Genomic DNA, 16,678 nt, shown 5'->3' on the forward strand with positions numbered 1-16,678 from the left:
CAATAAGAAAACAAACAACCCAATAAAAATAGGCAATCAAAATTACCACCGCATAACATTTAAAAGCTTTAAATTTTTATTTGAATTTGTATATTTTTTCCAGTCCATTAAGAGTCTAAACAAAACTCCTCACCAATTTTTTTTTGGACCATATCATTTGACCCAGAACTAGCCTTTTGATCTCTGTCAACCTTTGATATAGTTTATATTGACCTAAAAAAAAAGAAACTATTAGTTTTCATTGAACTCAGGAGATAAATTTTGTAGAAGCCCTTCATAAAGAGACTAATTTTCCCATCAAATAAAATTGGCTCTTTAAACACACAAACAAAAAAGTTATAACTTTCTGAGGCATAAAAATTTATTTTCTCGGGGTGCCTGGGTGGCTCAGCGGGTTAAAGCCTCTGCCTTCGGCTCGGGTCATGATCCCAGGGTCCTGGGATTGAGCCCCGCATTGGGCTCTCTGCTTGGCGGGGAGCCTGTTTCCCTCTCTCTCTCTCTCTGCCTACTTGTAGTCTGTGTCTGTCAAATAAATAAATAAAATCTTTAAAAAAAATTATTTTCTCACCTGAGCATGAATCACATTTTTAATCACCATACTTCCTCCTTCTCCCTGATACCAAAACTAAACAATTCTAGAACCCAATGATGAAAGAAATGACTCTTATTTTCCCTTTGCTCATATTTCTTCACTTATTTCTCACCACCTGGTACCACGTTTTGTAAGTCACTATAAATCATGTTTGGGAACAATGTGAAGTATAACAAAGAAACAAAGAGATTCTGTGTGAAAGAAATCTTTTAAAATCAAGTTATTCAACATATAACCCTCTTCTTCCAAGTGAATGTCTTTTCCTCCCGAATATCATGCCGGCTTGGGCCATTCTTCTCTGCTGGAAACCAGAGAAAGAATAAACCTTGAAGATTTCCAGCACTATGCCCAGCTTGTTTCCAACTATTGCACTCTTTTCTGACCCTGTTTTATTTTTTAGAGTCTTTTTTTAAATTTGAGTATGTCTGACACATAATGTAACATTACTTTCAGATATACACCAGACTGATTCAACAAGCCTATATGTTACACTATGCTCACCACAAATCCCGTGGCCCCCACCATACAAAGCCATTACAATACGGTTGACTATATTCCCTATGTTGTATGTTTCATCCCCATGACTTATTCATGCCATAACTGGAAGCCGGTATCTTCTACTCCCCTTCAGCCATTCTGCCCACCCTTCCACCACCCCCCCTCTGACGATAACTTATTTCTCTTTTAGTACTTCTCTTCAACTGAAATATGAGACAAAACATAAATAAATAGGTTCCCTTCTAGTAGATTGTAAGTGCGATGAGCAGAAAGATTTGTCTTTCTTGTGTACTCTTTTACCCTCAGCACCCAAAACAGGGTCTGGCACACCGTAGATGCTCAATAAATATTTGTGAACCAATGACTTCCCAAGACATCTCTCCCTCCCCATTCCTTCATGTTTTTCCAGTGATCCTGAACATCCCATAACAGCACTGCTGATGGAAAATATGCTGCCCTCCACTCCCTCCTCTCAGGATTAGTGACCAAGTCTTTTTGCCAATTTCTGTGCCAACGAGATATGGACGATGGACAACTTGTTGCCCAATCTAACTCCAAATGTCCACCAACATCTGCCATATCAGATGGAAACAAAAAGCAGCACTCCCTTCACACTTCCAATGAAAACAGGCTAAATGCTTTAAAAGCAATAAGCAGTTGAGGCCGGTTTCCTACCAAAACAACTACAGACAATTCGCCCACTGATTTACTACCAGGACAACTGTTTTCTTGCCCAGGATCTCCCACTAACTGCATCTTCACCAAGTCCCAGCCTGTTAGTTTGAAGACAGGTAACAATACTGAAATGAAGCCATGATTTGGAACAAGCGAGTGTTCTCAACGGGAAGCACAGGAGATGGTGGAGGGGAGGTGCTGGGGACTGAGACACAGACCAGAACCAGCTGTGAGGCTTTTTCAAACTATACGCGTCCCCCCAACCCCAACTCCTCCACCCTAACCCACTCCTACCGAATCATCACCATAGAGTAAGCCACTGTTGCTGTTGCCAACGGGAATATGAAAAACTCAGAAAAAAATGTTTAAGTGTAAGTTCTTTGAAGAATGGGACCAAGATTTATGCTTCTTAGCAATAGCCAGAATGATATCTCGCACTGGGTACTCTATGTTAGAGTCGAGTCTCTACCTGTGTCTCTGCCGGTGTCTCCTGCCTCACTCTTCTCTGCCCTCAGCCACACCCTGTACTTCTATTGTCCTGCACTTCTCCCGACTGCCCGTACAGGCCAGCCCTTTCACCATCTGTCCCTGCCTGTGGGAAAAACCATGGACTGACTGCCTACCTAACAGCCTGAGAGGCCATCTCCCTTCCTCCCTTGCTAGCAGAACTACAGCTTTGTTCAGATAAGGGGCATCAGTGTGTGGAAGCTGAGTCCCTCTCTCAGCTCCAGAAGATGGCATGGATAAAACAATCATAGCCTACCTTCTTCTCCTTCACCAGTGACTGGTTTAGGGTGGGCATGTGACCATTCTGGCCAATGACCTAGGGAACATCTGGGAAATCTTGTCCTTTGTTTTCTAGACAAACACCGTCCCTCCCTTCTGTTTTGGAAGTTATCGCCCGCAGCCATGATGGAGCCATAGTCAACCTGTGGCAGAGCAGGGAAAAGCAAGCGAATCCAACCAAGAGGGCTGTGACCACCGTGAACCACTTCCTGCAGACTTCTTAAGTGAGACAGTAAAGTAACCTAAATCACATAACTTACAACAGCAAGCACTGATTGCCCACCACAATGGCCTGGGAAGTCCCTCCAGCTTTTTCTCCTCAAGCAGCCCTACTATCTCCAATTTTGAACACCACTACAGTCTCCTTGGGAAGTCTTCACTCTATGCCAGACAGTTAAACGGTCCCAAGCACTGTTATCCGCACATCTGCCTTTCCCACCAGACTGTGAGCTTCTCCAAAGAAGCATCTTTCACCCTTGGCAGAGGCCCTGGCATACTGAAATTAACACTCAGTTTGAGCTTAGCGTAAGTGACTCCACTTTGGTCCTCTTGAATGAATGATCAACAAAACAAGGAATGGAAGGATGAACACACAGGATGCTTTCCATGCCTTGGATAAAGACTTGATGACTGACAGACTGAATATGGCACCCAGGCTGTCTACACTCTACTATAGACTTCGTTTGGGTGGTGATGAGCAAAGGCAGAGATAGTGCAATGGACATGTACTATTTTTATCTGCCCAGAACTCAGACTTCTCACTGGGAACTGCCCCTCTCCAGCCAGCAGCTGAACTGGAGCTGAACAAATCCCCAGGCACTGGTGACACCTAGGTAAAGTATTCACTCTTTTTGTGAATATCCGTATCACTCTTACCACCACTCCCTATGCACAGAGATGACTTGGCCCAGCTTTGGTCTAGCCTATCAGTAAGACTTGGTGTAAGGACAAAAAAGCTGGAAGAAGAGAGAGACTCTACCCCCCAATCCCCCACCCCAAGGAGCGGATAAACCTGAAGTCGCCAGTGCTATTTATCACCTCATATTAAAAACCAGTCATCACAGAAGGCGAAAAGAATTAAGACATGTATGAGAGAGAATGATCCCTGCAACCTCATGTGAGCCCCTGGATGTAGCCAAGCCTGAAGCTAAAACCCTCAGCCTTTTTCATTTCTGTGACCCAATTTCCATATTACATCAGGCAATTTTCAAGTGACCAACACCCAACTCAAAAGAATTCTGACAAACACAGTTGATAATGATGAAAGCAGGCTGATAACACCTCTATCTGCACCTTTCGATCCACTGCCTCTAGGATGGCAACAGGAAGTAAAAGAGCCTGAAAGTAGCCTAGCAGTGAATAACTCAGAGTGATTAAAGAAAAAGAAAGAAAGAAAGAAAGAAATGCCACCCCCAAAACACATACACACACACACACACGCACACACACACACACAACACCCCACCGCCACCACACTAGGGTTTCACCCTAAAGGAGGGTACTCTAAGCCTCCTGGATCCCCCTTCTGTTCAGAAATGTGCGGAGACCTCTGGGAGGCATAAAGTGTTACACTATCACATAGGGGAAAAATGGAGAGAACCTTCACCAAGCTTCGTGCCATGCACTTTGTGAACATGAGATAACTTAAAGCTATTTTAATGACTATAATACCCATTTTGCCTTTGAGGAAACTGAGCATTAGCGAAGTGAAGCAAGTTGCTCAAACTCACATAGCTAGTAACTGGAATTTAAAGAGCACTCTAGACCTTTTCCTTCTCTCTTGGATGGCTGGGTCCTGGGAGATGGAGGCACTCCACCTCCACCCTCATCTCCACAACGCCCCAGGGCACACAGACCTGCAGTCTTCCCACCTAAGGCCCCTAGAGTCAGAGCAGCCGAGCGTACTCAGCGCCCAAGGAACAAACTAACCCGGGCGCGTAGGTCCTTTAATCACCACCACCACCAAAAGTAAAGAGCCGGGCAGAGCAGCGGCAGGACGCGGGCCCGTGTGCGGCGCCGCAGAGAGAGAGGCGGGAGCTCCTCTGGGCTCCTCCGCTGCCCGAACCCCCGCCGCAGCTCCGGCTCTCCCCAGCAACCCGGGCCCCCGCCTCTCCGCTCCCCACCAGCGCCACGCAAACGCTCGGCGGTGCCCTGGCGGAGCAGGAGACCCTCCGCCGCCCCCCGCCCCGTCCAGGTGTTCCCAGCTGTTAGCCCCCCCGGCGGCTTCGGGACCCCCGCCCCTCCACGGCACCGCGGCCCTCCACGGCCCCGCCACAGCCGCGCGGTTCCGCACGTCCCCCGCGCGGGGTCCTCCGGCCCCGGCCGACCACCGCCCCCAGCTGGCCGCGGCCTCCCCGCTCACCTGCGCCGCCCGCGCTCGCGGGGCCTCTCGGCACCCCAGCCTGGCTCCCGGCCTCGGCTCCGAGCGCCCCCGCCGGGGGCCGGCGTTGGCTCCGGCCGCGCGGGGCGGGGCGGGGCGCGGCTCCTCCCCGCCTGAGCCACCTGGGGCGCCCGCGAGGGGCTCGGCCGGGACAGGTGGGCCCCGCCCGGGAGCGAGCCGCCCGGGGCTCAGGCTCCTCTGGGAACCTCAGGGATCTTCCGCCGGTTGAAGGGAGGCCTGGGCGACCTCATGTTAGGTGACAACCGGGTCGCTTAGTGCCTGCGAGGCGGCAGGGAGCCACGGCCCGGTCTGTTTCCAGCCTGACCCGCTCAGGAAATGGAACCCAGAGCGTGAGGCTGACCGGACCAAGCGACCAAGCCAGTGCGAAGAGTGGAAGCCAACCCCTTTATTTGGGGGATGTACAAACCGAGAACCCAGAACTGAGACCCTCAGGTTGGGGCACAGTGACTTAGTTCAGAACTGTAAGAACTCAGGCCTTTTCTGACCATCCCATACTAAACCATCTGCACCTCACCCACGGGGGCTCAGATGACGTCCAACCCTTCCGTAAAATAACATTAAGCTATAAATAAGATCATTTCAGGTAATGATATCCTCCCTCAAGAGGGGAGGAATCTCCTCTGTCCACTGTTAAATAACCAAAGACTTGAACAAATCCAAGACAGTGCATGTGCTCAGTGAATACTTGGTGCACAAAATGAGGCGTGGCCCGGTCTTCTGAGTCCAGCCTTCTGCTGGTCCTAACAGGCCAGAATTGTCCCAGCATCTCTCCTACTTTCAGTGAGAACCCAGAGTCAAGAGGCCAGGCTTCCAAGCCACCACCTATCCTTTCTGTACCACTTGCCTCCCCTCCCACTGCCTGCCAGGCAGCTGGCTTGAGGGAGTCCACACCCCCTGGACATCTTTGTAAACTGTGAAGCAAATCTTTTAATTTCTGAAGATGTCCCAGGCAGGGTTACTCAGAAATATAATGCTGTCCTGCCAGCTTTGCACTTGTGGAAACAGCTGAGAGTTTGTAACACTGACCCAGGAACCCCCAGCTAGTAGCAGAGCTAAGCCTCAGGCATTTGTGGTGATGGTGGGTCCTGTAGCCAGGAAGCCTTGAGTGGGGATAGAACTACGGAAAGGGGGCTTGGGTTTGGTCCTCTGCTGAGATCTCTAATTGGTGGTCTCTCCAGGCCTCTCAGAGGGCAAGTGTGAAATGAGACACTCACACTTACTGAGGCCCTGACTGTTTAAAAAAAAAAAAAAAAAAGTGTGGGGCACCTGGTTGGCTACGTCAGTAGAACATAGGACCCTTGATCTTGGTGTTGTGAGTTGTTTGAGCCCCACGTTTAGTATGGAGGTTATGCTAAATAAATAAATAAATTCCATTTAAACAAACAAAAGGTATCAGAATAGGATACAAAGAGTGTGGTGTATTTTTTCCACTGGGCAAATGAATGGCCTTAACACACACATACACACACACACACACACACAATGATGTGTGTTGCTGCTACTCACACATTAATATCAAGATTCATTAAAGAAACCCATTCTAAGCACACTACAGGAAACACGGCACAACTTTAAAGTTGCATGGAGAACATTCCTGCTTAGAACTATTTCAGTTTACTTCTCTATTAAATCTCAAAGCCATAATTAGATGCTGTCTGTTAAGGTGAGGTCAGGGCCAAGTGGTCTGCTCCACCCATACCCCCAACAATAGGCTTAACATTCTTAGGGCCTGGACCCCCCCCCCCGCCCCCGCCCCTGATCCTGCTTCATCAGTGAGTCTGGTGCAAATGGGTGTTTAAGTGGTGGTAGGGCTTGGTTAGTTGCTTCACACTGGGCAAGGCCAGCCTGGTAAAACGTTACAGAAAATGCCCCACCTAGGTGTGCCCTACTCCAGCTGTATTCCCCTATGCGGTAGGTGGGGAGGCTGGTGTCCCAGGGTGGGGCTGTGAAGGGTCCTGCGGTTGGGACAGCCACTTGCATCAGCACATGGGACTAGGCTTGGGAGCCCCTGCAGTTCTCACCCACACAAAGTGGGCCCGGCCTTTCCTGTGTACTGGTTTCACTCAGAGGAGCGCGTGTCCCGTGATTGAAGATCTTCCCACTAGGTGTGTGATCTTGGCCAGGCCAGTCTGGTCAGGGATGCCACCCAAACGGGCCTGGGAATGATCATCAGGAAGGCATAAATTCTGCCCGGGCGTCCCTCATTCTCTCTCGCCTTCTCTCTCTCTCTCTCTCTCCCTCTCTACATTCTCTCCTCTCCCCCACCCGACCCAGGGCTTGCTGAGTAGCCCTGGGCAAGTTCCCTAATTGTCTAATTGTGTGTTTCTCCCACTTTGAAAACCTGCAGGCATGAAATCAGAGAAGATCTCAGCTGGAAGTTCTTGGGTTGAAAGGAGGATCTGAAATAAGAAGGTCTGATACCATTGTAAGGTTAAGTGAAAGAATGCAGTTAAAGTGCTTGAGCACAGAGCCAGCACAAAGCACCTGCTCAGTAAACAGGCCTTGTACTTCCTTTAATGTGGCTCAGACTGACAGTGCAAAGGGAGCCAGCTAATATCTGGTGACACAGTTAAGTGCTGAAAGTAGGACAAAACCGCTGATAGACTTCTAAAGGGTCTAGAATTAATTAATCCTTGCCAATGACCATGCATGTTACCATTCTCTGCCAGTCCCTAGGCAAATGATACCTGAACTAGGAAATCTTCTGTTTCTTCTCTATCTGTGGTCCTCTGATAGCGCAGTGAAAGAGAAAGCATCCAAAAAATAACCAAAAAATTTCTGGGCCTTGAGATATTATTTACCTTTTTCTCCCTACCTTTACCTTCTCAGTGTGTGCCCCCAATACTATACATCATTTTCTGAGCACATTTTTTCAATGAAAAAATATACATGAAGTGCCTAGGATAGTTCCTGGCACATAGTTGTTGCTCAGTTAACTATAACACGCACAGGAGAGATGTAGGAGAGTGGTGAGCAATAGAAAGAAAGAGCCATGAATTCAGGTAGGCAAATATGATAATGACTTTATTAGGTCACCCAGAATTTTAAGTTCACTTGCTTTGTTTTCAGGTGGGCTTGGGTTCAAATCCAGTCACCACTTAAACAGGTATGTTAATCTCTCTATGCCCCAGTTCACTCGTCTATAAAATGAAGATAGTACTAGTATATCATAGGAGCTGGCAGGCATACTTAGAACAACCTTTAGTGAGTTGCTACTTTAGCCCAGGCACAGTTCTAACTGCTTCGTGTCTCTTCTGAGAGCTGACTTCGGGGTATTATATCTTAACCCAGATCCATAGACCCTGGAACTGGATTCAGCACTCTGTGTCTACATACATTTTTGCGAATGAGAGCATCCACAGCTTTCCTTAAATTTGCAAATAGGTCTGGGTCTCAAAACTGGTTAGGAATCACTGCCTTCAAGCCTTAGCAAAGAGTCTTACAGGTGGAAGGCTTGTCAGAGGTGGTGCAGACCACTGCTCCCAGACACCTGTGAGGAGGGGGAATCACTGGGGATGCCTGCTCGAGACGCAGGTCACTGTGCCTGAGAATTCCGAGTCAGGACAGCGGAGTGGTTTTTTGTTTTTTTTGTTTTTTTTTTTTTTTTTAGATTTTTTTAATTTATTCATTCGACAGAGAGAGATCACAAGTAGGCAGAGAGGCAGGCAGAGAGAGAGAGGAGGAAGCAGGCTCCTCACCAAGGAGAGAGCCTGATGCGGGGCTCGATCCCAGGACCCTGGGATCATGACTTGAGCTGAAGGCAGAGGCTTTAACCCTCTGAGCCACCCAGGCGCCCCCAGCGGGGTGGTTTTGAATAAGAGTGCTACTCACCTACAGGCAAGCCTAGGAAACTGATCTCATCCAACTTCTCATTTCTCGGGTGCAGAAATCAGCCTGGGTACCCGTTCAGTTTGAAGCAGCTTCCACCTCACAACCACGGACCAGCCTCCCTTCCCTCTGAGTCAAGCCCTCACCTCCCCTGAACAAGAGAAGGGAAATGCTCCTCTCTCCACAGCCCAGGTTCCCGTGAGCAGCACTCTAAGTACAACAGAAGACTTTTTTCCCCAAGCTTATTTTTTTCTCCTTATTTATTTAATTGAAGCCCAGGTAACACACAGTGTGACCCTAGTTTCGGGTGTACCACATAGTGAATCCACAAGTCTATACATTAAGCTGTACTCATGAGGGGCGCAAACATCTCAGTGCACAACTATCCCAATCCCATTAATGTGCATATTGCCACATCCTATTCATTCCATATTAATTCCTATTCATTCCATAACTGGAAGCCTGTACCTCCCCTTCCCCTTCACCTATTTTGAAACCAGCCTTCTATTTTGAGGGGAAAAAAAAATGTGCAGCCACCTCTGTGTTAGCCCTTTAAATCTCAAGGAGGCCTAGACCTTTCTTGCCAGAACTGCTCCCCCAGGACCCGCCCCCTCCACACACCCCACTGTATGCCGCTTTACTATTTGAACAGCTGAGGCTATTCAGTGAACACTTTCAAGTGACATCCTACAAAAATGTAGACGCTTTGTTCCACTTCCTACAGCCACAGGCTAATTAGGCACTGAACAGGGAACTTCAGTCTGGTGCCATTTAGTTGTATGAGGCCCATGGTGGGAACCACGTCTTTCCTGGTGGATCTTGGCAAGAAATGAGTCTGAAGCAAAAAAAAAAAAAAAAGAAGAAGAAGAGGCAGCTGTGGCAGGCAGCAAGGATGGTTATCAATGTTACATTTCAGGCACATCCAAAAATGTGGGCTCAAGAATGATCAGACAAAATCCGGAACCTTTTCTTTTCAGTTGGTGAAATTCTCTCCGTGCTTACCAAGGGCAGCCAAGGATACATGGGTGTTCCTGGAGTTTTTGAGGTTCATCAATCACAGAATCCTAACATAGCAGAAAGTTGAAATAACCTCCCCGAAGCAGGTTGGGCATACCTCTCACATACAAGGCCAGCACGCAAAATTTCCTGGGTGGCAAACTGTAGAAGCTGCATTTCCCTGAGAAGAAGACTATAAAATGATGAGGGTGGCCCCTTCAGGCCTGTGCTTGACCTTGAAGCTGGGCAGCAAATCAGTTTTTCCATACTTATTCCTCAGTACTATTCCTTACACTCTCAAGGCCCACCAATCAGTGTGAATCTGCTTGGCTTTCTTTAACACATCAGCTGGGGATTGCTTGCCCTCTTTCAGTTGGGTTTCAGAGCAAGCACTGAAACATGGACTATAAAGTCATGGGTCTGCTTACAAAATTGCTGGCTACAAAAATGTCCAAATGTCTTTGGTGTTGTATTTCTGAACCCAGGAAAGAAGTTCTTGATTATTCCAAATTTACTTCTTACTTTTGAAGATAACACAAACATATTGATCCTCTTTTTAATTTGCTAGGTCAGTGAGGAAATGGAATACCAACATGGAGAAAATTCCTTGTGTAGAATCAGAGTGCAGTTACCACTAACATACCAAGAAAATCTTCCTCAGGACCTTTGCACTTACTATCCCTTCTGCTAGGAACTGTCTCCAGATCTTTGTATGCTGGCTCCCTTAGTCACCCTCAGGGAGGCCTTCCCTGACTACTTCATTCAAAGCAGACACAAGACACTTGCTGTCACAGCACCCTGTTTTATTCCCTTCATAGCACTTAAACATATTAAATTATATTAAAAAGTGGTGTTCAGTAGTTCATAATTTGCCTGTAAGAGAATAAAGACCCTGTCTTGTCTTATTCGCCACTTTTCTCCAGTTTTGAAAACAATGCTGTGTTCAAAGCAGGTGCTCGAATATTTCTGGAAAGAATGAATGAATGCTAACATTTTGGCAGAAGACTTTGAGTTCATCACATGGAGATTTCAACTGTTCCTATATGTATGTGGCTTAGGTCTGTGAATAAGCTCTGGTCAGTGAGTGAAACGTGATTTTAACCTAGTCTCTCTATGCTCCTTGGTAACCACATAACCCAGGGAAACTTAGCCTCCTGGTTAGGAAAATAGACTCTCAAGATAGTTCCACCACTCCCTAGCTCTGTGATGTTGGGCACTTAAACCTCTCCATACCGCAGTTTCTTCATCTGTATATGGGGAGAATAACAGTACCACTCTCACCCATAACTTGTGAAAAGATTCCAGAATACGCTTGAAGAACTAGCTGCTGCATGAGCCATGCATAGTACTAGAGGCTTTCAGTTAGTACAGGGAAGGGTGGGAACTACCGGAACTCTGTTGTATAAACTGCGGGAGTTCACTCTTGATCACCAGCTTCCTGGCATACAGCCTGAGGCTTGTCACAGGAGTTGCAATGGCAGTGGGTGCCTCTCTGACATCATTGCACCGGTAGGTCTGACACAGTTCTGATGGTTGGTGATCTCCAGGTAGAGCAGGTGCACCAGGCTCCCGCTCTCTGTGGGTATGGTGGGGGGGGGGGTCAATTAACCTTGCCAGGTGGACACAGGTGATTCCTAATGTCTCTTGCAGCCTTCCTTTCTACTCCTAGTACTGGTGATGTACACTTTATTTCTTCCAAGAACTCCCCAATTTATTGGCTTAATATAGTAAAGTGAAAGCCACTTTAAAAGGCACTTTGGGGGCACCTGGGTGGCTTGACCGATTGGCTCGGTCATGATCCTGGAGTCACAGGATAGAGCCCCGTGTTGGGCTCCCTGCTCAGTGGGGAGCCTGCTTCCCCCCATCCCCTCCCCTCTCTCATGCTCTTGCTCTCTCTCAAATAAGTAAATAAATAAATAAATAAATGAAATCTTTAAAAAAAAAAAAATAAAAGACACTATTGACTTACAAGTCACAGGGGAAATCAGGAATGAGAAAATTGAGATGGGCAAACAGAGGACTGTAATAGAAGGAATGTGGGCTTTAGAGCCAAAACTAACCATGTAACCTTAGGTGACTTCACCGGTTGGATTTCGGTTTTCTCTTAGGTTTATGGCCTGAACAAAGACAAGCAGAAAGCAGAGGTCATGACCCCCAGTCATGTGCTTAGGAGCAGCTGACGCACATGCCGTAGACGACAGAATGGCCCACGCAGCACAGCGAGTACCTGCCCCCCGTGTGGGAACAGGGGCAGAGCTTTCAGATGCCAGGCTCTTCCTAGCAGAGGCAGCAGACGGCTTGCTTCCAGATGCTGGCAGAAGCTGAGTGTGCTTTTGTGTTCTGGCTCTGCTAAGTGACTCCTTGAGTGCCTTTCGTCTCACTTTGGGGAGCTTGTTAAGCTCCGATAAAGATGCTGCTGGAATGTAGGCTTTCAGAAATCATTTCAGTGATTTCTGAGATGCAGAGTGGACTTGATTCATGAGGCAGTGTCAGGACCTCGAGTGCAGAACACGCACAGGAGCCCGGGGTGTGAACCGTCCCCAGGCACAGAGATGGACACCAGCCCCAAACCCTCCTCACTGCCATTACTGAGAGGGTATGAAGTGTTCCATCCCAGTGAAATAGCCTAAGAGCAGCTCTTCCCCCAAAAGGAAGGAGGCGGGAAAGTGTGGGAAAGGAAGAACCCTAGACGGAGGGCTACAAGGAGGTCTGACTCACTGAGTGGATCAGATGATTCCCAGGGTCTCCTACACTAAGTAGCAGCAGTGATGGGTAAAGGCCTCCCTGGGGTCCAAGGTAAAAATACCTACTCCCAGGAAGTTTTTGATAATAACTATGAAGAACAATACAACAGGCCCCCAAAGGAGTCACTTAACCCTAAGTGCAAACCGACACTTAATTACAGTTTCAGCTCTCCCGGAAATGGACTCTTTAAAGCGGTCAGCTGGGAATCACCTAGTCAGCACTAGGTCGGTTATCGGCCCAGCAGACCCCTGCCATCCCCTGAAGGAAAGCGACCTTGCCAGAACTAGTCTGCTTTCTGCCTCTTTGTTCCCACTCCCTTCTGCCCATAAGTCTTCCATTCTGTACCACTCCTCGGAGCTCCTGTCTGCTAGATTCATGTTGCCCAATTCATGAATCACTGAATAAAGCCAGTAAGACCTTTAAAATGTACTCCATTGAATTTTGTCTTTTAACACAGCAATCTCTTCGATTTAAGTAGCACTTTCCTTAGAATGCTTGCACACAATTTCTCGTCTGATCCTCCAACCAAATGTGAAGAGTAGAGAGAGGTGGGCTGAACGTCTCCGTAATTCAGGTATGGGGATGAGTTCACTGACATGCTGCACAGCTCAACAACGTCACCGTTGGTCAGTGCGCAGTAGAGCGGGATCCAGGTCCCAAGTCCCTCGTTATTTCCGTTTGGAATTACTGAACAGTGCCATTGCTTATTGGTCCGGGGTATTTCGCCTTTGCGCGCATGTCCCAGAAGGGGGCGCTGCAGGGCAGCAAAGAGGCCAGGCTGGTGATGGGGTCCGCAGGTCAGCAGCCTACCTGCCAGAAGGAGGTAGCCACCCGTGACCTAGACGAATCCGCCACCAGCCTCCCGCCCCAGCTCTACAGTAACCCATCAGAAGCACCCGCAGACGGGAGAGGCACAGGTAAATGGAGTCTGTGGTAAAGCAGGGTGGGGGTTGCTCACAAGAGAACCCCACTTGTATGGTTTCTGCTCCTTTCTGTAGTTGGACCTGCAGATGCATGTGTGGTATGGTTGGCATGTGTACTTCTTCTAAACTTAAGGCATTAAAAGGAGACTCTATTAATCATCCTGACAAGGCTGGAGGTGAGGGAAGGGCAGCTCCTCTCAGCAGTCTCCTCCAAGGCCTCACAGAGACCCGGGGAGGGGGAACCCACCCAGTGCCCCTCAGACCTCCCATTTAGAGCTGGACCAGATGGGGCAAGAGAACCCTGCTTTACTGGGAGCTGACACAGCAGAGGACAAATGTTATATATTTTAAAATGCAACTAGAGAGCATTAATGTCCTAAAGAGAAAGAAAAAAAAAAGTCAACATGAGTGAAGTTAAATTCTTACAGCAACCTGTACGGAACCGCCAGGAGTGACTGCAGCCTTCTAAGTGGAAGAAAGATCAAGACATGGAAGAAAGATCCTGACAGCCGCTGGGGCACAGACTTCCTTTAGGAGGTGCACTGTCAGGCACCCCTGCTGTGGGGCATCCTCTTTCATTATTGTTTTGATTCTTTCCTAGATGCATCTGACTGCTTAACATAATTCAAATAACAAGGAATTCTTGGATTCCTCTGAGAGGAGAAAACAGAAAAGTTGCAAAGGTGTAAGACTTTGCATAAATTCTTTGTAAAAGGATTTTTGCGGCTAGTTGCTGGTATTGCCACACACACACACACACACACACACACACACACACACACACAGAGCACAGACCTCGGGACCAGACTGCCTGGGTTTCGATCCTGACTCCTCGCAGCTGTGAGGCCTTGGGCAAGTGACCAAGCCTCTCTGTGCCTGTTTCCTGCCCACTAAAGTGGAGATACCGGTGCCTACCTCGTGGGGTTATTAGGAGGATTAGATGGATTAATACATGTAAAGCACTTAAAACAGTAGCTGGCACACAGCCAGAACAGTCTCTGGCATTCACTGGCTCTTTCCTGCAGCTTTCTGAGCATTTTGAGGTTCTGGGGCTGTCGCATGGCGTCCAGAGCTAGTTTGCCAATTGCTGCATACGTTCTGAAGGAGTAAAATAGGACTTGAGGTACAGTTTTTGAAGAGTTGTCCTCTGAGAATCATGCGAGTCTGGTCATGGGGAGGGGTGAGAGTTTGGAGGGGCGCCCAAACAGAGCCCTTGGTGCTGGGGAAGCAAAGCAGATGGAGAATTCCAGACTGTGCCATCCACAGTGCCGTAAGAGGAAAGATCCACAGGAATTCCCTCCAAGTCTTTGACTATTCTGAGCCCAACTAACCACACAGAAATTGGGGAGTTCTTTGCAGACTGGACGAGGAAACAGGAATCGCCAAAGGGAGAGTAAAAACCCCATGGCTCGGGATACCTTTGGTCAAATGAGCCCACATTTTCACTTGATGTGTCACCTGGAGATGCCTCCTACTTCTGTTCCATTTACTATGTTCAGAAGACAAATCACAAGATGTAGTCTGTCACAATGCCACAGTTAAACCCACCAAGACACACGTCATCTGTAATTACCTTTGCAGGCTATGGCTCCAGCTCCACATTCTCCCACAGATGTTCATGGGCTCTGTACTTCCTAGGCATAGCCCAAGCATCAGAGCTCCATGGAATGGGAAACGTTGAGAAAGACTTGCAGTAACCCAGGGAACAGTGGGTGTCTGTGCAGTCCTCCTGCATCACAGAACCCCTGCTTTCTGGGACCTGTGGGGTCATTTCCCACTGATGCTGAAATTCACTTTGCCATTGGGTTCCTTTGGAGGACTTCCTTCTCATCTTAAATACACAGCTTCAGCCTAAATATTATCCACATCTAAAGTTTTACTACACAAGTCACCTTTAACAACTCTGATATCTGGGGGCACCTGGGTGGCTCAGTGGGTTAAAGCCTCTGCCTTCGGCTCAGGTCATGATCCCAGGGTCCTAGGATTGAGCCCCGCATCGGGCTCTCTGCTCAGTGGGGAGCCTGCTTCCACCTCTCTCTCTCTCTGCCTGCCTCTCAGCCTACTTGTGATCTCTGTCAAATAAATAAATAAAATCTTTAAAAAAAAAAAAAAAAACTCTGATATCTGGAAAAAGGCCTCCTCTGAGTTCTTTGGAGACTCACAATTTCAAGCAAGATGGATAAGACATCATAAAAGCACATCATCTGCCATGCCCTCAATTCCACTTACCAAACGTTTACCTGGCATCCATCCTTCCCGTTTTTAATTGATTAAAGCAGTTTACTGTCTGGCTCTCACGCAACATTAAGCAAACCACGAATGAGGGTATTTCTCATACACAATGCCTGTGTGGCCACAGGGTTCCAGTGACCCGAGCTATAGAAGTCTCCTTGCTCGGAGCAGAACTAATCATCCTGCAGCCTGCCTTTCATTATTCTCCAAAGGCTTCACATTCCAACGTCCTCTCCTAAGATCTCAGACCTATACGTTAATACTCTCGGTAGGTTAAACAGGAACACAAACATGCCAACCCTTCTCAAAAGATACCAATAATCTTCCAACATTCAACATGGACAGGACTCCAACACATTAGAAGAAGAAAGTCACTACGCTAAAGTATTATTGGAATAAGTGCCTTACTCGGACAAGAAGAAATTCAGCTATTACCCTGGTCTGCTGACCTTCATCTCAACCTTACCTTAGAAAAAAAGTTTAAGACACTTATTTATATCAGTTGCTCTCATTTCAGTGCTGAAGGAACAAATGTCACATTTTCTGGTTCCTCACTAAAAAATAAATAAAAACAGATATTCGAGCCAAGGGGGAGGCAGGAAGGTTAAGGCTGACTTTACTCATGCTTTGAGGCTGAGTGGCTGTCTACTGAAATGAACTCTTCTTTTCAGGTCAACAATGGTTCTACCTGACACTGGCCTTGAGGCCTTCAATGAGAATGCCTTTAGGATGACTCAAGAAAAAACAGACCAGACAAAGTTTAACTCAGTTTTATTTTCCACTTTTAGTATTTTTCAAATTATACAACATGCAGTCTGCCAGAGTATCCATACATCTTCATTTTAGAACCTAGAGGATAACCAAAATTTTCCACGGGCCAGGGGAGGGTTACTTCCAGATCTTTTGTTACATGTACTATATATTACAGCATCATTATCTGGTATAAATGGCCATTTTCCCCCTCAAACCACCAAAACAAGTTTGTCCACAATTTTTTTTTAA

The 16,678-nt window shown here is 47.4% G+C and overlaps 1 protein-coding gene across 1 annotated transcript in view; it reads right to left on the minus strand.

The window, feature by feature from the left end:
- LOC111144867 (LY6/PLAUR domain containing 6B) overlaps positions 1-4,954 on the minus strand; it is a 179,686-nt gene extending 174,732 nt beyond the window's left edge. The window contains exon 1 of the mRNA XM_022499429.1: positions 4,914-4,954. The gene's annotated coding sequence lies outside the window, so the exon portion shown is untranslated. The remainder of the gene's footprint in view (positions 1-4,913) is intronic.
- Positions 4,955-16,678: the final 11,724 nt, after the last annotated feature.

This window comes from Enhydra lutris, unplaced genomic scaffold (genome assembly GCF_002288905.1).
Source record: "Enhydra lutris kenyoni isolate GAN:26980312 unplaced genomic scaffold, ASM228890v2 scaffoldscaffold1, whole genome shotgun sequence".
NCBI lineage: Eukaryota > Metazoa > Chordata > Mammalia > Carnivora > Mustelidae > Enhydra > Enhydra lutris.